At 41.8% G+C, this 23,121-nt stretch overlaps 1 long non-coding RNA gene across 1 annotated transcript; it reads left to right on the forward strand.

Moving 5' to 3' along the window:
- Nucleotides 1-22,267: 22,267 nt before the first annotated feature.
- Nucleotides 22,268-22,831, forward strand: LOC146523907 (uncharacterized). Its single transcript, XR_014868859.1, has 3 exons — nt 22,268-22,459; nt 22,546-22,676; nt 22,768-22,831. It is a non-coding gene; the product is annotated as an uncharacterized LOC146523907 (long non-coding RNA).
- The last annotated feature ends 290 nt before the right edge of the window (nt 22,832-23,121 follow it).

Raw genomic sequence — 23,121 nt, forward strand, 5'->3', positions numbered from 1 at the left:
AAATCTTGTTAAGCTTCTTTAATGTTTCTATATAATATGTTTGTGTGTTTGATGTGTTGGCTTCTTATATTTTGGTAAAACAATCATGCACAATGTGAGCTCCTGACTGAGTGACACATTTTTCTTTGCTGTGTTCACGAGGATGAATGCTCCCCAATGCGGAGAAAACACCTGCAAACAAAAACATGGACACACACACACACATACACAGGAGGACTGGAAGCAGAAAAGCAATGTGTGAACATGTGTCAGTCTCTCCTTTCTCCACCTCAGAGCTTTAAAGGGAACGTGAGGAGAAAGCGAACACTGTTGCTGCAGCATCGTGTGCTACTGTTTTCTACAGCAGTCTGATTCACTCAGAGAGGCCACAGACATTAGCTGGGTGATCCTGAATTATACTATCATATAACAGTAAATCTAATACTGTGGTTCTCTTGACATGTGACTGGAAGCAATGATTTTTACCTCTGCTTTATTCAGTATTTTGAGCTATTGTGCTATTTGGTATATGTGCAGTGTGCATGGTGCTATTTGCTCTATATGAACTGTTTGATCTTTAAGGTACATCATACAGTACTTAATGTCACAACTTTTAATAAATTTGTGTAACAAAACAGTAATTTAAGCTTTCACATATGTTATGAAGCTTTGAGCTGATTCTGTGGCTCAGTCAATAATTAACTTCCATGCTGTAAAAACTCAAAATAACAGCTTTCCCACCAATTAATTAACCATGAGCCAAATGTTTGCATCTGGGTTTTTAATGAATCTCCTTATGATGGGCTTAACCGCCACTTCACCCCCCACAGATCACAAAGTACAAGTGAGCACGCAAAACATGTATGACTTCCATTTTATCATGCTTTATCGAAATCTTTGAAGTCATGCACAGGATGACTGCGCTGAATATGCTTTCTCGCAGCACACTGTAACAAATAGGTGTAAAAATTCTCCCCTTGGGATCTCATGAAGCACGAGTGGAACATGCACATAATCCAGCCTTTAAGACATCTCGTTCTGATTTGTTATCCAGGAGTCAGAAAATAAGAGAGAAGACTTTCAGTGACATGTCATCAACTCTTTTCAAATGATCAAATAATGACACTTGATTATCTCACATTTTGAAAATCCATCTTCACTTCTATAATATTCTCCGAAAGATTTCCTTTCACAATCCACCGAGTGCCATGCCTTTATGTTCTAACCTCTCCTATGTTAAGACTGTCATGGTCTGCGGTGGGTGGCTGGAATTTCCATAAGGCTCCTGAACTTACCTGGGATCCGCCCCTGGGCAGGGCCAACTCCTCCAGCTGTGCAAGCCTGGAGCCTATTGCAGGCAATCAAGTCAGAGGGATTTAAGCCACACGTTGGCTGTATCCCAATTCAGGGTCTGCAGCCTTAAAGGCCGCATTTTAAGGCCGATTACATCACAGCGACGGGCCCAAGGCTGTCCCAATTTGAAGGCTGCTCGAAATGCGGCCCTCAAATGTGTCCTTCATTTCCCTGAATTTTAAGGACGTGGCGGTGTAGACTTCGTGGCCCAACATATCCCAGAATGCATAGCGCGGAGGTGGGTGTGGATAATTTTGCCGAAAAAAAACGGTGGATGAGGGGCACCCGAAGAGTAAACTTTAAGTAAGTACTGAATATTATGTCACTTATTTATGTGCAAATGTTTAATAATGAAGAACATTAAAACATTACTGTTGGCCACATGTCGGCAAAGTTATGTGACATTAATGACGTTTGTACTAACTTGGTTTTAAAGCCTTTACTTTAAAATATACGCCGTTCAATAGCTGACCTTAATCAGAGAACGATCAAAGCTCATGTAGAAACAAACAAACAAATGAACAAAAGGTTTTCTCCTTCATTTCTGTCAAACAAAGCTGTATGAAACGTTTCCAGCTGTTAGTATCATGGTTGCTAGGCAACCTGGGCAGCGCAACGGAGGCTAGACCGTCCCATTTCACAATCCTCGCACTTCCGGCCTTAGCGGTCTTTAAGTACGCGGCCCTTGAGGACCGTTGAGGCTGCGTACTTTAAGGCTGCAGATGCTGAATTGGGATACAGCCCACGATGTTCATTTGTCATCAACCCATGTTGGTAACAGGCCCTTATGCTTCAAGTTCTTGCTGTGATTTATCTTGTTAACAAGACTTTCTTGTGCTGCAGTTGCTGGATTCACCTTGGCTCACGCTCCACCTCCGGACTCAGGATTCCAAGCCATCATTTTGAAAAACCTCCCTAACTCCACTATCTTCTCTCTTCAGCGTGACTGTTCCCTGCTCAGCTCCACTCTGCATCTCAGGCCCCGTTCCCTCGCCCTAGCCACGTCTCCCAGACCACGCCACGTCAAACTCCACGTCTTATTGTTTTTTTGTTGTCCTTGCTACGTTTCTTGCACTTAAGCCTAATAAATAATTGTTACATCATCTGCTGTCTCTGCTCTGGGTTCCTGCACCTGAGTCCTGTTCAGTACAGGCCACTCGGCCCCGTGACAAAGACATCTTTATGAATGACAGAATTTATGCATATTTGTGCAGACTGATCAGTTACTTTTAATATTTTTGTTGCTTCATCTATAAAGTATCTATCAGGCCATGTGATATTCTCCTTTGATTTTATTTGTCCATCCAAGAAGACACACTGAATATGTAAGATATTTATAAGCGGATATGGGTTCAGTCACTAAAAGACATTAAACTGCACTACAGCGTTACTTTTAGACAAACGGGGTATAAAACCATTAACCCTGGCAGTCAATGCACTTTGCAGTACTCAGTGAGCCACACTGAATCCCTTTAGCCTGGAACTAAAAATAAAAAGGACTGCACAAGCTGTTGCTGTGAGCGACTCTGCAGTTTAGTCAATATGTATTGTCAAAATTATTGTCCATTTAATTTCCTTAATTTGGTTCTGAGTAGAGGCATGAGAAAATGTGCTGCTCAAGGGAAAAATTATGTAACATTAAATGTCTTTTGTGGCCAAGGAGAAAAGAAGAAATGAATGATGTCAGAGAGCAGAGGTGTTTCTAAACCTCCATTCACTGGCATAAAAGCTTACACAACATGAAAACCCACGCAGCCCAACACTGAAGAGCTGATAAGACTCTAAAGCAAATCCAGTACATTAGGGTGCGACTGTTAGTTTCTGGCTGCAGAGAAGACAAAGACAGAGCAAAAGGACAGACACAAGGTTGTCACTGTGGGGTTGTTGGTTCACATCTCTAGATTGTTGCATTCATAATGACTGCAAAACAAAGAGATAGTTGACCCACATTATACTGAATTGTTAGATTTCAAGGCCTGACTGAAAAAAGGACAAACAAAAAGATAAATTCCACTTCTTTTTCCTCTGCCTTGGAGATAAAATAATGAAATCAAAGGACTGTTCTGTTTGCAATAATGTGAGTGTTTAGTGAGCATTTTAAATTTAAGTGCAAGGATAAATAACGCAACTGCTGTAACTGATCATGTTGTTAAAATTTAATAGTTAAATTATTACATTATACTTCCTGGCATTTTCCAGTCAGATGGTCTTTACTGATGGATGAGTTTCCCTTCCAACAGAAGTCAAAATCAATTCAGTTTTTACCTGCCATCTTTTCCCCCCATTTTAATTGTTCAGCTGTATCCCACGCAGTAACAAGCAACACACCTGTTAGGAATTTCATATTACTGACCAACAAACTTTAATGATCCTTAATTTACTGACAACTAAGTCTTATTAAAAAAGTCTTCAATTTCTGTCCAAGAGACTTCCTCCAGGGGCTGAAAAATGAAACCAACGTGAAAATGCTAACAGCCCTTCTTTGAAAGGCCTTTAATCTGCCTCCTAAAGTGAGTTTGTCCCCACAGACTCTCACTTTGAAATGAAGTAAACGTGTTTACAAGCTGCCACAAAAGTGGTTTTGGCCTCTGTAGCTTATTTTCCCTTCAAGCACAACTGTAAAAGGGTTTATTTTTATTAATAACCAACCTGTTTGAAATGCATAAAGTTTAAAGTGATATGCTATCAGATGCACGGATGCTTTGAAAGGAGGATGCTGCTGACACAGCTGTTTGTAGGTGGCTGCTGCCTGTCTGGCATCATCTCAGCTAAAGTGAGTCATTGAACAGGACTTCTTTGCTCTGGAGTAATCTAATGCAACTATTGTTAACGTGGCTTGTCTTCAGTTTACCTGAAATTAAGCTGCACTAATGTTTCATCCGAGACGTATTCTGTGCCTCAGTCTCGGTCAGGAGTAGATTAGTAGGGAAGATCATGGGGTGCTGCTGCTAGTGCTTCCTTCCAAAAGAAAGATCATCTGTAGCACCACCTTTGCTTGACCTCACCTTTCTCATCTGAGTGAGTTAGCAGCAAAGCAAAATGGCAAAAATATCATCTTAAGATTGCTAGCATCAGCTGATAAAAGAATACTTCATCTTAACTGTAAAAGCAAGCATAGTGGGTATGTTCACCTTTTATGTGCCGTCTATATCATGTGATGCTTCACAATTTCAGGTATTAGATCTGGTGAAAAATGACTTTTCTACCGTGTTAATTAATTTCCATAACTGCATCTTGGCGCTGTGGCTCATTATGTAATCATGGCTTTACACTGTTTCCATATCAGTGATCCTCACCAAATGAGCATATGTTATGTGAAGGCATAAAAACGTGCTCTACCATTTAGTGGTCTAGCTTGGAAAAACACTCGGGAAACATGGACATTGCCACATTTTCTGTCCAGTATGCAACCTTGTTCCCGTGGCCCTGCTGGCAGTGGCAGTGAAGACAAAAAGTCAGCGCCTCGGGGCTAAATGATGCATTCTGTCGATGTCAGAAAAGCAAGGCTCAGCAGGGAAAAGGAAAGTCCTGCTAGAGTTACAGTATGTCTGTCTGTATCCTCATATGAACCCAGTGCGGATGACATTATATCAATAAATTCAAGATATGAAACCACTGTAATATGCATTCTTTTTGTTTTAAATTATTTATATCGAATATTTTCATTCTTATTTCTGGCTATCTTTATATCTTTTCTTCGTGAGCTGACATCTCAATTATTTAAGTGAGTGTCTTCCCCCTCGGGGATCAATAAATAAAAAGTTTAGTTTGTCTTATCTTGTTTCTCCAGGGAAAGTTGACTGAGCGTGCACTTGTTTTAGCATTAATCAGGCTCAGTCACAGTTAAATGAATTCACACCAGGATGCTACCTAATAAAACCACAGTCTGCTGAACACTGACTGAACAGCTCCATTGGACCAGTTTGGGTTTTTCTACTTTGCTCAAGGGCATTCTCGTTTTTGTTGTTTTTACTTTTTCATTTAACTCAACCTCAGTTAATCAGAGGTTGAGTTTTCTCTGCAGGGCTGCCGTCTGGGATTTTTATTTTTTAATGACCCTGAAACATTCTTTGCATTCATAGTTTCCTAACATACTTTTAAAAATGTTAAATTCCACCTCAATAGAATGTATACACACTATAGCTCAAGGGTCAAGTAGATAATGCTATTAATTGTCGCAGGTCATCTGCAGAGTGTTTTTGAAGAGATCTCTGTTATAGTTACACTTATTATGTGCACTTACATATATTAGCAAATAGCAGAAATCATTTTTTTAAATTACCTTCACATTAACCCGAAGACCAAAACATCACCCCAAAGCTTTTAAAGGCCAGCTGAAGATTCAATACGTTTTTTTTTAACTTTGTTCACGTGGTTATCTGCGTGGTGTTTTAAGACTCGTAAAAACACAAAATAAGCTAAAGCATGGCTGGGAACTTTTTCCTTGAAGGTTTGATTCTGAAACTCTTAACAGTATCAGAAACATTTTATGTTTATAGACAGATTTATGAAGTCAGTGTTGAAACACGCCGAGAGAACATAACCCATTAACCTGCAGTGACGGGGTAACTTATCTGTGCTGATGACCGAAAACAAAATTTATGTAACACTAGCAACAAAATAACTAGTTGATAAAGCAGACAACATTTCATTTCAGCTTTTTATGTTTTTACTGCCTCAACACTGACTAGCTCTACTAGTCTCTCTCCTCTGCTTAAATTTGTGTGTTTGTTTGTTTGTTTGTGTGTGTGTGTGTGTGTGTGTGTCAGAGTGTAGTATTTAAAGAATTGCATAGAGTTTTATTCAACTTCCTCTTGTGTGACAGTAACCACAATTAGGGGGCAGGGATAGCTCAGTAGGAAGGCGATCGGAAGGTCAGGGGTTGATGAACGGCTACCCTGAGGTACCCCTGAGCTTGCATTCACCAACGAGCTGAACCAGTTCTACGCCCGTTTCGAGGTTAGCCAGGCGGCTAATGCTAACTACCGCCTGACTACCGAGGACAGTGACGTCATCAGCGAGAGACCGGTGATCAGCATCCCGGTGCACGACGTTCGAGCAAACCCTCATCCCTGAACGATTACCGACCAGTTGCACTGACCTCAGTAGTAATGCAGGTGTTCAAGAGGCTGCTGAAGAACATCATCTCCTCCTCCATCCTTCCTCCATCCCAGACACCACAGGTCTGCTCCAGTTCGCCTACCGACCCAACAGATCCACAGAGGATGCCATCGCCATGTTTATTGATTACAGTTCAGCGTTTAACACAATAGTGCCCAGCAGACTGTTCACAAAGCTCAGGGATCTGGGACTCAACAGCTGTCTGTGTGCATGGGTGTTGGACTTCCTCACTGGCAGAACTCAGGTGGTGAGGGTGGGTAGATGTGTCTCTAACAGCATCACCATCAACGCAGGAGCACCACAGGGATGTGTCCTCTCGCCACTGCTCTACTCCCTCTACACTTCAGTCTGTGTGGACACCCACGGCTCCAACACCATTGTGAAGTTTGCAGACGACACAGTGGTGTTGGGTGTCATCTCCAACAACGATGAGACGGCCTACATGGATGAAGTGAAGAATCTGGCATCATGGTGCCAGGACAACCATCTCCAGCTGAACGTTGGCAAGACCAAGGAGCTGGTGGTGGACTTCAGAAGGAGTCAGCACAGAGACTACAAGCCCATTATCATCAACGGAGCTCCAGTGGAGAGTGCCTGTACCACCTACGACAACTGAGGAAATCCAGGGTCTCTCCAGAGACAGGCGCTGTGGAGAACACCCCCCCACCCCCCCTTGTACAAGTCGAGGAGCGTGTCAGGTTACATTTGACTGTGTGTTATTCTTGTAACCTTGAACCTTGAACCTTAACACTGAACATTCTCCCACCCTTCCCTCCCCTCAGGTTAAGAGTTTGGGTGTCATACTTGATAATACTCTTTCATTCCAGTCTCACATTAATTACATAACCCGGTCTGCTTACTTCCATTTACGTAATATTAATCGACTCCGCCCCTTCCTTACTCCCCATGCTGCTGCCATCCTTGTCCATAGTCTTATTACATCCCGTATTGATTACTGTAATTCCCTCCTATTTGGTCTCCCTAAAAGGTCCCTTCATAAACTCCAACTTCTTCAAAATTCTGCAGCTCGGATCATAACCCGTACTCCGTTAAGTGCTCATATTACCCCAGTTCTTCAGCAGCATAGAAGCCAGGATAAATTTTAAAATCTTACTTCTTACATACAAGTGTATCCATAAATCTGCTCCTTCATATTTGTGTGACCTGCTCCATCCATCATCATCTGCTATTCATCTTACTGTTCCGTCCTCACACCTTATTACAATGGGGAACAGAGCTTTCAGTCGCTCTTCTCCCCGGCTCAGGAACTCTCTTCCTCCTGCACTAATAAATATTGACTCCCTCTCTGTATTTAAGACACAGCTCAAAACACATCTGTTTAAACTGGCTTATTCGCTTTAATGCTGATTTTTATCTGTTGTCACGTTCTGTTTTGTAATTTTAACTTATTTTATGTATTTTATGACTACTGTTCCTTTTATTAATTGTGTTTTTTGTAAGGTGACCTTGGGTTTCTGAAAGGCGCCCTCAAATAAAATGTATTATTATTATTATTATTATTAAAGCTTCTTCACACTTCTTCACACACACTGGTTATTTAGTTTAGTTTGTGTAGTTATTATCCTGTTTTTTCTTCCATGTCATGCTGGAACATCAGTCTCAACAAAATTTCGGCAGAAAGGACTAATGTGCTGCCGTCCCCCATGTAGCAGGAGAACCTGTGAGAGAGTGGGGTTGGGTTGTAGTGTAGGCAAGTGGGGCTGATTTTCATGTTACTAAATCTCACTTAGGCAAGAATGTAGTGTATCATTTAGGTATTGGAATCATGAATGTCCATGTCCATCCACTGCTGCAATGTTGTTGCTTTAGACTGATTTATAAATACATGTATTTATTTAAAATGACAAATTATTCAGTTTCTCTGGATTTTTTCCCCCGTGTTTTGTCTTCATATTCATTATTAGTGAACTTTGTGTATCTTTTTATTATTGAGTGTGAGCTATTTTATTATGTTTTCTAAACGACGTAACAATCCTCAAAAATGTGCCACACAAACAAAATGCTCTATCATTACACATACTGAATCCTACATTTTAGCTTATGAAAATACAATAATTTATCATTTTAGACATGAGACTGAAAGGCAAACATGAGCTGTGTTTGTGTGAATATCACCGTCTGTTTCCTTTGATCGCACTCATTAATGATGTTACCCAGTATGCTTGTACATCAAATTTACAAATATATTTATATAATTTATAATTTTGTCTGCGGACAACAGTATTAAAATTGTATTTTGTAGTACAGAATCAAATGGATCAAAACTTCTCCATTACGTAAGAGATTTAGTCAGATTTCAGAAAAATCAGAAAAAGGAAGCAGTGGGTGGGAATTTATAGTTAATCGATGTACAACTATCCATCCTACTTTGACTCCACTTTAAAATTGATCCACGCACTGATGCACTTTCAGACGCTGAACTTTCCATCTTTAGCAAATCTTGTAGCTGTGATCAAACCCTGATGCACTCTCCTTGGCCTCAGTCTGACTTCCACAGCATGACATTTCTCAAACTATTCAAAAGTGTTTCTCTCATTAACACCCGTGACATTTAGACTCTTCTGTGTTCAGCTGCTCTTTCACAGCACAGGCTGTATAAATTATTTATGAGTGGAGTTCAAACATGCATCTGGGGTCAGATTCAGATAAATGAATTTGAGCCCTACTGTACTCTCATCATGGTAGCATGATATTAAAAAACATCCAAAGTTTCATCTCAAGTAATCCTTGTGAGCCACGGTGTCAGGCTCTGGCTCTACTCTAGGCTCTTTATGATGATATCGAGGTAATGTCCTCATGTGATGACTTCGTTCACATATCTGTAGCAACAGTCCCACACAATCACCAATCAAACCTCTTCTTTTGGAGCCAGCCAATCAGAAAACAACAACAAAAACAACATACCGCTTACTGCTGGAGAGTGGATTGTAAAGCTAATTTATGCAAAGCAACTTATTTCAGAGAAACAAACATGCCTCCTATTTGAAGTATAATTCACCTGAAGTAATGCTGTACTAGTCTAGTAAAAGATACACGAGCAGCCTGCTTTGAACCAAATATATCAATATGCCAGGCTGAATCTTCTCTCTGCAGTGTAATGGACCGGCATCCAGCTGAGATGCAGCACACGAGTAGACAGATGGAAAATGTGTTAGGATTTATTTACACCATGTTAGTCAGTCTAAAAATGTTATCCATTTTACGTAATTTGTGTAGCTTTGAGTTGATAAAGTGAATGCTAGCAGTGTTGGTAAATTTAATGGAGTAAGACAGTCTGTTTCTAAGCCAATTCTCTCCTGGAAATGGATTCAAACTGCTTTTAAAGGAAGGAACCAAAATCCAAAATCCTGAACAGATCCTTTTGTTATGTCTGCATCTTGAAATTCGGCACACCGTGCAGCCCCTATTAATGACTGATTGCTGTGGTCCAAAAGTCTCCTTCCTCTGCCTCCTGCATGTGGACATTTGTGGCAAGCTTCACCATCAACTGACACACCTGTCTCCCAACTAGACTGTGTGTAAGGGGAGGTCTGTTCCTCCACTCTTTGCCAGCACTGATAAATGACTCATGTTTGGTTGTGGAACAGTGCTCTTAGCTAGTGCTCTCATCTCCTTATCCATTGACCTTGGTGTGTTGATAACATTGACTCAGGTTTGGATATCTGTGATTTTGGAAACTGCTCTCACACTGGAAGGAAAACCTTGCTTGCCATTCACCTGTCCACTCTCTACCCTCCATACCTCTGGATCGACCTGCCTGAGTCTGTAATAAATCTGGTAAACTTGCGTACAGACCCCCATCTACACTTTGAGTCCTCAAATTTTGGTTCTTTATAACACCTGTCCTGTAGCAGAAGTGGACCGCTAACGATGAGCTCACTGTCACAGTTTTTTTTTTTTTTTTTTACTTAATCACATACAAGAACTGGAATGAAATCGCATTTGTGAAACTATTTTTTTGGGGTATATGCGTGAAGCTGTAACTCATATAACACTTCATCTGTTTTGTGTCACCAACACCGGCAACATACAGAAAGCTGCACCAAGAGATTCAATAAAGGATTCAAAAGGATTGAGATTTGTTCGTGTTGCTGGTAGACACAGCTTTGCTCGACTGCATTATGTCAGTCAGTCCCTGCTGAGTTTGAAACATAATCTTCAGGGGGAAAAACAGTCTATTAGATGACACTTTGGAAAAAGAAAAAGGCATAAACAAAGGCTGCAGCACTGGGTGACAAATTGCCTCCTTTAGCTTTAGCAGATATTATCTGAAAGGACGAGATCTCATCTTCTCGCTGCTTTTATCGACTATCAAACTCGTTCTCCTGAAGGCGGACTCTCCGCTGCTGGGCTGCAAAACATGACAAACACTATCAGAGTGACTCTGGGGAATTCCAGTGCAGATTCACTATGATATTAAAGGTCATCTCATTTTGCTCTGATTAACTTACTTGTCTTTGATACTCTTGCAAGGTAATAAATCTTTTTCCCAAGCTCTTTCACTCTTTCACACACGCAGAGAGACACTTTTAATCACATCTTATGTCTTATGAATATAATGGCTGGGTGTATCCAAATTGCAGCGGGAGCATTCAAAGATGATAGCATATCACCCCCTCTTTTCATTCCCCATAGTGGAGAATAATTAGTTTAAGGCAAAAGAGAGGATTTGTGAAGAGGAGGTCCGTCTCACTGCTCCAGCGCAATCAGTCCTGTCTATAAGTTCACTGGCTTCACTCCATTATGTTTGATGATACATGTCTAATATCTATCTCGTTGAAAGGCACTGTTACGGATTCAAATATTGGGGATGGATACAAGAGGAAAACCCAAAAATAACAACACTGGTCCGGCCGGGTCAAGTCAAACGATGATTTAATGAACACACGCGTGGGAGATGGACACCATACAGCAGACAGCATCAGATCTCAAAATGGTGGAGCCTTGATCAAACTCTTATAGCCTCTAGTGGCCCCCACCTAATTATAAAAGCCTAAACATTCACATTCTTTCTCACACAGCGCCTAAGCTACGACCTTGGCTCCCTGTTTATCTGCTCCTGCTGAGATGGGGCAGTATGCTCTGTTCTCTTCTAACCAGACAAATAAGGCGATGACTTTCTGGAACAGTATTTCTTATAACTCAGCAGTATAATGCATCATAAAACAATATCATTCATTCACAATAAATCAGCAGTCTAATGTAATGCAAATCAGTTTACCAAATGTAATAGTTATACCTTCTTCTAATTCAAGAGCATAATGCAAACTAAAACTACATAATAATTCACAATCTTTAGTTAGGGTCTAACATGGCATAAAATAATATTATAATCCGACAGCACCTCACGAGGGAAGAACGCATTTCACTGTGCAATTTATACCGAGGAGTCGATGAGACTCAAAGCAGTCCCTCAGATAAAAATCAATAGCATTATGAGGGTTGTGCTTTATGGAATTATGGGTAAGAAAATTCTTAGGTGCAGTTTACAATTTCTACACTTTCTTAAAACACAAATCTCATTCTGGCAAAATTGTACATTGAAATAACAGCTTCAACAGCCCTTTGCTGAATTTTATTTTATCACTGGACATCCCTGTAGGAAGTTGTGGAAAAAAAGAAACTATATAATGATAATAATTATTATTGGGATTTTGAGATGTGGCTTATGTTCTAGCTCTATATCTAGCCCTTCCGGTGTTTCCTCGTGCTTCTGAGTTTCCCCTTGTGTTCCTCAATAGGGTATGTAATACATAGTTTGCATTTTGGGTTCTTTTTGGCCTGGTCTTTTTTACATTTCAGTTCAGTGAGGTTTGCAGGCATTCATTTATGCACAGGTGTCTTAAAGTCCTGCCACAGCGGTTCAATCGGGTTGAGCTTCGGACTTTGAATCAGCCATTTTAGCACCTTGACTCTTGTTCAGCCATTCTATTATAGATTTGCTGCTGTGCTTAAACCATGCAGAGTGGAGGCTGATTGGCTCATTGTCCTGTTGAATGACCCAGTTTGGGCCAAGCTTTAGCTGTCAGACAGATGACATTTGACTCTAGAATACTTCATGGTCGACTCAGAGAGCGTAAGGTGCCCAGGCCTGCAAAACAAGCCTAAATCATTTGTCCACCCTGTGATGAAAGTTATACTCAAGTTCAATAAGGAAGGTCACTCATTTGCCTCCTTTCCTTAGTGTTGAGTTGTCTTTTCACCACGTTGCTATAACTTTCCCCTGCTGTCACACTCAATATTAACATCATTACACTGGCCCAATCATCTTCTTCCCTGCCATCTTTGAGGCAATCAGCCTCCAGTCTGCATGGTTTAAATCTCAGCGATCTCCGTCATTCTCCCTTTCAGAACCTCATTCATGCAACTGACCTCCTCCCCATCTCCACCTCACTCGAGTCCCTCAGAGCTCCATCCAAGCTTCAGTCTTCATCGTGACCAGGACGAGCATCGTTCCTATCCCAAAGCCCATCCCTACTGGGATTCTGTTTTGCCGCGATAGGTTGTTGGATTTAGTTGCCAAATACTTCAATTAATTTCTCTATCTCTAAGTGTCATGTTCAGTTTTTTTAAATGACATCTCCTTATTGAGCTGAATGTTGGTAAGAGGTGTTGCTGATGTGCTGCGTTTGGTTTTTGCCAAATGTTGCGCTACACATGATGGTCAAACATCTCCACTCTGGCTTCTCTGTCCAAAGGACATTGTTGTTTGTTCAGATTCAACTTCCCTACCTCCAGTAAGCCGTGCTGCCATGCACAAAGAGAGAAGCAGCTCTCAACAAGCCATATATGTTCAGTCTTTTTTTTAAAAGGTGTACAGTCATGAACTTTAACCTTTAACCTAACTTTAACAGAATCACGAAGACTCTACAGAGTCTGAGATAGAGCTCTTGGTTTTTTCATTTTTTTCTAAGCGTTGCATGTTTGTTCTGCAAAGGCAAATATGTATTATCATCAAAATCTTTTCAATCTTTTAAATATTTCCTCAGACCAAGACTTAATAGTCTTCTGTATTTGCTTGAAATGGCTTTTCAGATATCTTCCTGGCGGGGAAGCTCCCTCACCATCAATCTCCTGAATTTTTTAATCTTGTATGTAATGTTTGCTCTTGGGAAGACTTCAGTGCCACGCTGCTGGGGAAAGAGATGTCAGAGAGCATCAATCCATCTTCAGACACTCTTAATGGGAGTGTTTTTCCAGTGCTTTGGTGCATCCATTTGTCCATTAGAGGCTGCTGTATTAGTGTGTGGGTAGTTTCCCCTTGTCTCTCTCTCTCTGTGAGCATCTCTGTGTGTGTGTGACTATATATTAAGTATCCTGTCTCTTCCCAGAGCAGGTAAACAGCCCTTGTTACAGAAAAAAGTGGCGTGGTGCTTCCTCAGTCATCAGTTTCCTCCCTGCAGCAGGTCTCTTCTTGAGGACAGCCTCGCGCTCTTCTGATTTCTCCCCGGATCCACGTCCTCTCATTCCTTATGACAATAAAATAATGGCTGTTGAATAGCTCGTTGATGGTGTAATCACATGCTGTCTCTGGGTGATCTGCCCATGGCTGGTTTCTGGTGGTCACATTAGAGGAGCTGATAAGTGAATGTGATCCTCTCTGAACAAAAGCAAGGATTCTGATTGGGCGTGTTGTTAAAGTGCCAGTTTATCTCATAGCAAAGTGAATAGTCAGGCCTTGAAATTCACCTGACATGTGAGAATCTGTTTCATAATATCAAAAAACCCCAAACAACCCTGATCTGCTGCAATTCTGCGATTTCACGGTGAGAAATTAGTTGGAATGACTTTGGAAAGGTTCATGAGTTCACAGCTGTTCTTTGGAGAGGCTGTGATTGTTTGGTTCACTTTAGTACGTGGGGTGTGTGTGTTACTTTCATGATTTCTTTTTGTACTTTTAGCCTAAAAATTCCATATATATTGTCTCTGATTTTCTCAAAGCCCAATACAAAAAGTTTTAGTGACTTTAAAAAGTAATAATAATGAAGAAAAAAAATTCTGTATACAGTTATATAACAATATATATCAATTTAGCCATTTTCCTCTTCTTGCAGCTTTGGCTTTCTTGTATAAAAATTTTCAGTCCAGCATGTTTGAAATGCTCTGTTGCTGTGTTGTACCAACCTACCGATTAGTAGGTGACCTGCCCTACCACCTGAGCTACAGCCACCCTTACAGTGGCATCATTGTTTTCAACATTTTATTTCACTTTACTTATGTTAACTTATCTTCTCAGCAGCTGGCTCATGGACCAACAAGAGCGCAGCCAGAAGTGTCCAGCAGACTGGTTGTACCACACACTTTGGGCTCTCCATGTATACAGGTGATCCAAAGCGGTGATCCAGGAGAAGCATGCTGAGCTGCTGAGCTGGTGGCTGGTGTTTTCAGCAATGCCTTGTGGTTGCGCTTAGTTAAGGCCGTATAACCTGCATTGACCATCACACTCAAAGACTTTCCTCTTGGAAGAACTGCTGTCATGCCTGTTGTTGTGTTGTCCTTTCTGACTTAAGCTTGCTTATTATTGTTTCACCTGCTCACTTTTAGCACTGTTCAGCCAATCCTCCGGTGGTGTGGTTTGCTTCAGTAGATATAAGTGTTGTTTCAGCTGTCATGTTCCTGCTGGTCATCCAGCAGGAACATGATCTCCTTGGTGGTGGTTCTCCCTCATATCCCCCTCTTATTTTACAGGACTCTGGGTATTTGGTGTACAATGTGTACATGTGGGCGTATCCCCGTTGCTTCTATTGACCCATGCTAGTGCTCTTTAAGCCCTTTGTTGATATTTGTTTTGAGTTACAACAGCTGTAAGAACTACATCTCTTGCCAAGGTGTATTTTTAAACCCTTTTTTATCTTTTTACTTGTAGATTTCCCCCAGGTGGTATTATCACAGCAAAGTAATATTTACACATGTAATGCAGAGCCACATGTGCAATGGGCTCTGCATTAACCCCCCACTGTAACTGTGAATGTGAATTTCACGTGAATTTAGTTTTCAAAAAAGATTTTCGGATATCAGCTGGAGTCCACATGAAGTAATTTACTCACTGTGCACTGCTTTGCAGTTGGTGTCTGATGGACGTTCCAGGCTCCACTTGTGTAGGAAACCCTCTAACGTATTTACAGCCTCATCAAATGTCAATCAGCGGTACCCTTCTCTCCCACGGGTCTTCCCTTCAATCTCCTGCCTCAAAGTTTAAAGAAAAAAACAAAACAAGAAACAAAACAATAAACTCACCCACTTTGCACAGCTGGTTCTTTTTGTCATAAGTGTCTGAATTTCACTGATATAAACTGTCGTTTATGGTCTCTGCTCTGTACATTTCTTCTAATGTTCTTGCATGGATGCCTCTTAACATCAAACCCCCTTTGGAGAGGAGATTGGTCGGTTGGTCGGTGGCGCTGTCACTTGGTGTTCGCTCGCTCTGTGGTATAGTATCGCTTCCTGTTCCTGCTCAAACATAGTGGTGTTTCTGAGTAGCTTATTTGCTTAGCAGTTTAATTAACAACTTTTAAATACATTCTTTTTTCACAGTATAATAGGGTTGCCAACCGTCCCTTAAAAAACGGAATCGTCCCGTATTTAGAAACAAAAGTACACGTCCCGTATTGAGCTAATAAGGGACGCACTTTGTCCCGTAATACAGTGAGAATCAAAAGTAGTCTATAAGTTTTAATGTAATTAACGCTTTGTTTGAAAACATAATTCCCAGCCCCGCCCCTGCTTTGTGACCAATGAGCTGACAGCACACTTATGACAATTCGAGTATGACAATTCAGATTACCGCTCATCTCATTGGTTGAGGAAAGGTCGCTTGCGGAGACAATACCGGAAGACAACAGATGACCACAACAAAAAGCATGGCCAACAGGGAAACAAACGCCGACACTGCGGTGCAAGTCTCAGACGACAGTACACCTGAAGCTGGGCAAACACTGCGATTTTCAAACTGCACGATTGGCTCGCATGGGTTATAAGTTCGTAGGTCACGATGCAGGTCTCACACTATACCGCCCGATGCTCTGATGCGACCTGAGTCACACTGTGCCTCCATAAAATGAAGGTTATAACAGAAAATCTGTCGCTCGCTCTCCCTCTTTGTCTTTCACTCACACAGACACACACCACCATCAACTTTGCTAAATTACTAATGACAAACATGATCAGGCAGCTGTGATTGAGCAGCAATGTAAATCCAACTATTTTCACGGTTGTTGTGGTCGTGATAATTTGGTGATGCCACATCGAAAAGGCTCGGATGAGCTTTCCAAAGTTCTACAAGTTGTGCCTCCATCGCTTGTGTCCAGATCACACGCTGCACAGCCGTGCTGCTCCGTCTTTTTCACCGACGTTTACGTGTTTGCGCGTGAGCAGTGTGAGCGGCTGCGGTGACACCCTCACGAGCGATTGATGATCGGGAGCTGGTCATGAGGTGTTAATCGCTTCTCGTTACCCCACGTATACTACACGATGCACGATGAAGGCCAAAATCGGGCCGATCACCAAATTGGTCGCACGACTCAAAAATCGGCTCAAAATGGGCCAAAAATCGCACAGTGTGAGCCCAGCATTAGACCAGCAATGTTTGTTCCTCTCAGAGAAAGAAAAAAAGGCTGCAAAAGTGCAGGGAAGAATGGGAAAAGGAAAACACCTGGCTGGAAAAGTGCACGATAACACCTATAAAGCGCACTGCACTGTGTGCCGGCGCACTTTTTCCATAGGCGTGCTTCTAATGGTGGGCACATGAAGAACATGAGGGGCGTGAAAGCTCGGGGAACCCTTAACCAATTTTTGTCTACCAGGCCACGGCAGAACCAGATATGGTAAACACTGGTTTGTTTGTTTTTAAACCCTCTGGTTAAGGTTAAAATGGGCATGTGCAGTGAATATCAGCGCTATGTGGCCAGAAGTGTGATAATATAATTTATTTTGTGTAATAAACAACTGCAAGGATAGATGATTACAACAAATAGATGAGTAATACATAAAAGTAATACATAGATGAATAATGATGATGAGTTATGACGCGTAATCATGGGAACAAGTGGGTTTACAAACGGGAGCAAAAGCTGAAATAATGCCTCTGCTGAAGCCAATTGCACTAAATGCACTAAATGTGCACTGTTACAAGAATATTTTTCTTTCTATTGTTTTCTATTAATTTATATAATTTTAAGTTAAGCAGGACAGAGTTCTTTTAAAGAAAGATTTACTTTTATTATCAAAAGTTAAGCATGACAGGCTTCTGTTTAAGAAAGAGACCTGTTTTATTGTGTTAATGTTGTCATTTTGAGCTAAAAATAAATGGCTAAATGATTTTTGTTTCCCATGTGTTGATATCACAAAGAATACGCATCTACTTAAATCAAATTCAAGTCAAATGGTTAAAAAAAATAATTTCACACACAAAAAAAGAGCTAAAAAATTCACCACACTGGGAAGGGTGAAGACAACTGGGTCGCCCGGCCCTGGCCACGAGGTGTCCCTTATTTATTTCTCAGGGAGTTGGCAACCCTACAGTATAATCTTCACGTGCTTCATCCGAAGCACACTTTCTGTGTACTCACTACCTAATTTATAGCCAAAGTATTCACTCACTGTCTCTGTACTGTTTCGCTAGCTTAGCTCGTAGCCGACCCGTTAGCACCATGGCTACTTCACCTGTCCCTTCTGCACTTTCTTGCTCATTGTGTCAGATGTTTAGTTACTCCTCGGCCTCCTTTAGCAGTAATGATATCTGTAACAAATGTAGCATATTTGCAGCTCTGGAGGCCAGGATTACTGAACTGGAGACTCGGCTTTGCACCCTGCTCTCACCCTTAGCTAGCCAGGCCCCTGTAGCTGGTGCAGCCGAAGATAGCGTAGGCCCCGCTAGCTGTTCCCCGGCAGTTCCCAAGCAGCTGGGGAAAGACGGCTGGGTAACGGTGAGGAGGAAGCGTAGTCCTAAACAGAAGCCCCAGGTACACCACCAACCCGTTCATGTGTCTAACCGTTTTTCCCCACTCGGTGACACACCCGCTGGGGGTCAAACTCTGGTAATTGGTGATTCTGTTCTCAGACATGTGAAGCTAGAGACACCGGCAACCATAGTCAATTGTCTTCCAGGGGCCAGAGCAGGCGACATTGAAGGAAATTTAAAACTGCTGGCTAAGGGTAAACGTAAATTCAATAAAATCATAATTCACGTCGGCAGTAATGACACCCGGTTACGCCAATCGGAGGTCACTAAAATCAATATTGAATCGGTGTGCAACTTTGCCAAAACAATGTCGGACTCTGTAGTTTTCTCTGGTCCCCTCCCCAATCAGACCAGGAGTGACATGTTTAGCCGCATGTTCTCCTTAAATTGCTGGCTGTCTGAGTGGTGTCCCAGAAACGATGTGGGCTTCATAGATAATTGGCAAACCTTCTGGAGGAAACCTGGTCTTGTTAGGAGAGATGGCATCCATCCCACTTTGGATGGAGCAGCTCTCATTTCTAGAAATATCGACAAATTTATTAAACCCCTCAAAACATGACTATCCAGAGTTGGGACCAGGAAGCAGAGTTGCAGTCTTACACGCCTCTCTGCCAGTGTTGCCAACTTAGCGACTTTGTCGCTATATTTAGCGAGTTTTCAGACCCCCTTAGCGACTCTTTTTCTAAAAAGCGACTAGCGACAAATCTGGCGACTTTTTCTGGTGTTATTGGAGACTTATTTATGACGACTTTTTGACGTGAAAGCGTGTATCGCTCTTACTCTCAACAAGCAGCGGTGCTGCCGTGGGCGCCTCACCCGTGCCAAAGCGCTCACGGATGGAGGATAGCCCTCCCCCAGCTGCTATCAGGGCAGGAGATGTTCACACCTGTGCGTCCAAACGGCAAATGAATCGCGCATGAGCGAAGCCGCTGCTCCGCACTGACTGTAACGCAGTCAGTTCTTCTTTTACTGTTATGCTGTTTTGTGGATCACAAGGTTTAAAACTACTTATAAAAACACACTCTCACACACAAAGTAACCCCACCAGAGTGCCTGTTTCGGGTCACTTTTGCCGGTCCAGGCCCGGGTAAAGGAGCAGGGTTGGAATTGTGACATTACAAAAAACAATAATTGCTAAAAAGAAATTTAATTTGTAGTTCTAAATAAATTCTAAATGCATTTAGGACGTTTTTTACTCACTTTATGTCTCTTCCACGATGTTATTTCTCTCTCCAACAACGTAGGTTACAATTACATTAGCATGACAAATTATGCAAATTAGGTGATGACGTCATTTGGCGACTTCTAGCGACTTTTAGGACAGCCAATAGCGATTTTCCTTACTGAGGAGTTGGCAACACTGCTCTCTGCAGCTTCTCTCCTCCTGCTACCCCCCCAAAAACCCATCTCCATAGAGACTGTGTCTGCTTCCAAAAAGACAAAAAACAAACTAAAAACCAGCAACAAACAACTTAAACATTTACAAAGAAAGAACAATACAGTATCCACATCTGAACCAAAGAGTAAAACAGTGAAATGTGGATTATTAAATATTAGGTCTCTCTCCTCCAAGTCTCTGTTAGTACATGACTTAATAATTGATCAACAAATTGATTTACTCTGCCTTACAGAAACCTGGTTGCAGCAGGATGATTATGTTAGTTTAAATGAATCAACACCCCCGAGTGATTCTAACTACCAGAAATCTCGAAGCACAGGTCGAGGGGGCGGTGTGGCAGCAATTTTTCACACCAGTCTATTAATTAATGAAAGACCAAGACAGACTGTTAATTCATTTGAAAGCCTGATGCTTAGCATTGTCCACCCCAGCTGTGAAACTCAGAAACCAGTCTTACTTGTTATCATCTATCGTCCACCTGGGCCTTACACAGAGTTTCTGTCTGATTTCTCAGACTTTATATCTAATTTAGTTCTGAGCTCAGATAAAATAATTATTGTGGGTGATTTTAACATCCATGTAGATGCTAAAAATGATAGCCTCAACATGGCATTTAATCTGTTGTTAGACTCAATTGGTTTCTCTCAAAATGTAAAAGAACCCACCCACCACTTTAATCACACTCTAGATCTTGTTTTAACATATGGCATAGAAACTGAACATTTAACAGTGTTTCCTGAAAACCCTCTCCTGTCTGATCATTTCTTGATAACATTTACATTTACAATAATTGATTACGCAGCAGTGGAGAGTGGACTTTATCAAAGTAGATGTCTTTCTGAAAGCGCTGTAACTAAGTTTAAGAATATAATCCAGCCACTGTTATCATCGTCAATGCCCTGTACCAACACAGAGCAGAGCAGCTATCTGAACGCTACCCCAACAGAGGTCGATTATCTTGTTAATAATTTCACCTCCTCACTACGTACGACTCTGGATACTGTAGCTCCAGTGAAAACTAAGGTCTCTAATCAGAAGTACCTGACCCCGTGGTATAATTCTCAAAGACGTACCCTAAAGCAGATGACTCGTAATCTGGAGAGGAAATGGTGTGTCACAAATTTAGAGGATCATCATTTAGCCTGGAGAAATAGTTTGTTGCTTTATAAGAAAGCCCTCCGCAAAGCCAGAACAGCTTACTACTCATCACTGATTGAAGAAAATAAGAACAACCCCAGGTTTCTCTTCAGCACTGTAGCCAGGCTGACAAAAAGTCCGAGCTCTTTTGAGCCAACCATCCCTTTAACGTTAACTAGTGATGACTTCATGAACTTCTTCACAAATAAAATTTTTATCATTAGAGAAAAAATTACCAATAATCATCCCACAGATGTAATATTATCTACAGCTACTCTTAGTTTCATTGATGTTAAGTTAGACTCTTTTTCTCCAATTGATCTTTCTGAGTTAACTTCAATAATTACTTCCTCCAAACCATCAACGTGTCTTTTAGACCCCATTCCTACAAAACTGCTCAAAGAAGTCCTGCCATTGATTAATTCTTCGATCTTAAATATGATCAACCTATCTCTAATAATCGGCTATGTACCACAGGCCTTCAAGGTGGCTGCAGTTAAACCTTTACTCAAAAAGCCATCTCTAGACCCAGCAGTCTTAGCTAATTATAGGCCAATCTCCAACCTTCCTTTCATATCAAAAATCCTTGAAAGAGTAGTTGTCAAACAGCTAACAGATCATCTGCAGAGGAATGGTTTATTTGAAGAGTTTCAGTCAGGTTTCAGAGCTCATCACAGCACAGAAACAGCTTTATTGAAGGTTACAAATGATCTTCTTATGGCCTCTGACAGTGGACTCATCTCTGTGCTTGTCCTTCTTGACCTTAGTGCAGCATTCGATACTGTTGACCATAATATCCTATTAGAGCGATTAGAACATGCTGTAGGTATTACAGGTATTGCACTGCAGTGGTTTGTATCATATCTATCTAATAGACTCCAATTTGTGCATGTAAATGGAGAGTCCTCTTCACACACTGAGGTTAATTATGGAGTTCCACAGGGTTCAGTGCTAGGACCAATTCTGTTTACATTATACATGCTTCCCCTAGGCAGCATCATTAGAAGACATAGCATACATTTTCACTGCTATGCAGATGACACCCAGCTCTATCTGTCCATGAAGCCAGATAACACACACCAATTAGTTAAACTGCAGGAATGTCTTAAAGACATAAAGACTTGGATGGCCACTAACTTTCTGCTTCTTAACTCAGATAAAACTGAGGTCATTGTACTCGGCGCTGAAAAGCTTAGAAATATGGTATCTAACCAGATTCTTACTCTGGATGGCATTACCTTGGCCTCCAGTAACACTGTGAGGAACCTTGGAGTCATTTTTGACCAGGATATGTCCTTCATGTTAGGAGTTGGTGGGGTTTCTCTGGTGTGGTGTCACGGGGTCTGCTTCTGTTTTCAGCTCAGGTAGGCGGGGTGGTGTGTCACGGGATGCTGACACACCGGCGGTGCATCAGACGTCATTTGATGGAGCGTTACTTAGGAGCAGCGCGACTGACGTCTGGTGTCGGAGTATTGCCACCTCCTCGAGTGGTAACGTGTTTAATTCTCCGCGGTGTGCATTACGGCCAACCTATGTCTGGGATTTTGTTTGCTTACCTGTTGTCTTGTATCTTCAGCCGGATCCATCACCCGCTTACCTGTCAGCTGTTTGTGAAGCCGCATTTCCGGGATCACTACGGAGATCATTTACAGCGTTTCTCCCACATCCCGAGAATCCCCGCCCGAGCCCGTACAGCCAGTGTGACAAGTGAGCTCTCCAACTCTCCCCATGTTTGTTGCTGTTTCTTACCGGTGGTTTGGCATCTCCCTCTAAAGTTTCGTTTTTCTTTTTCTTATAGATCCACCCTGCGTGCGCGGGTAACCCCTTTCCCTCCGAATACGTGTCAGCGTCCTCCCCTGGTTCCCCTCTGTTTGTCCCTTTGTATAATTTCATATAATTTTGACACCACAAATAAAGAGCACTCCTTGCATTTTCTGCGCTTCTGTGTGTTCTGCCATAGAGTCCGTTCACTCAGCATAACAGAATACTCCGACCATTCTATGGACTCTGCAGAACGCACAGAACCGGTTCCTGGTGATCAGCTCCAGAGACATGAAACATCTCTGTCAAATTTGACCCGTCAGTTCCGTGAGTCTGAACAGTGGGCCGGTCGAGTTAATGATACTCTGACAGCCATTCAGGAAACACTGGC

The sequence above is a fragment of the Neolamprologus multifasciatus genome, chromosome 2 (assembly GCF_963576455.1).
Source record: "Neolamprologus multifasciatus chromosome 2, fNeoMul1.2, whole genome shotgun sequence".
Classification (NCBI taxonomy): domain Eukaryota; kingdom Metazoa; phylum Chordata; class Actinopteri; order Cichliformes; family Cichlidae; genus Neolamprologus; species Neolamprologus multifasciatus.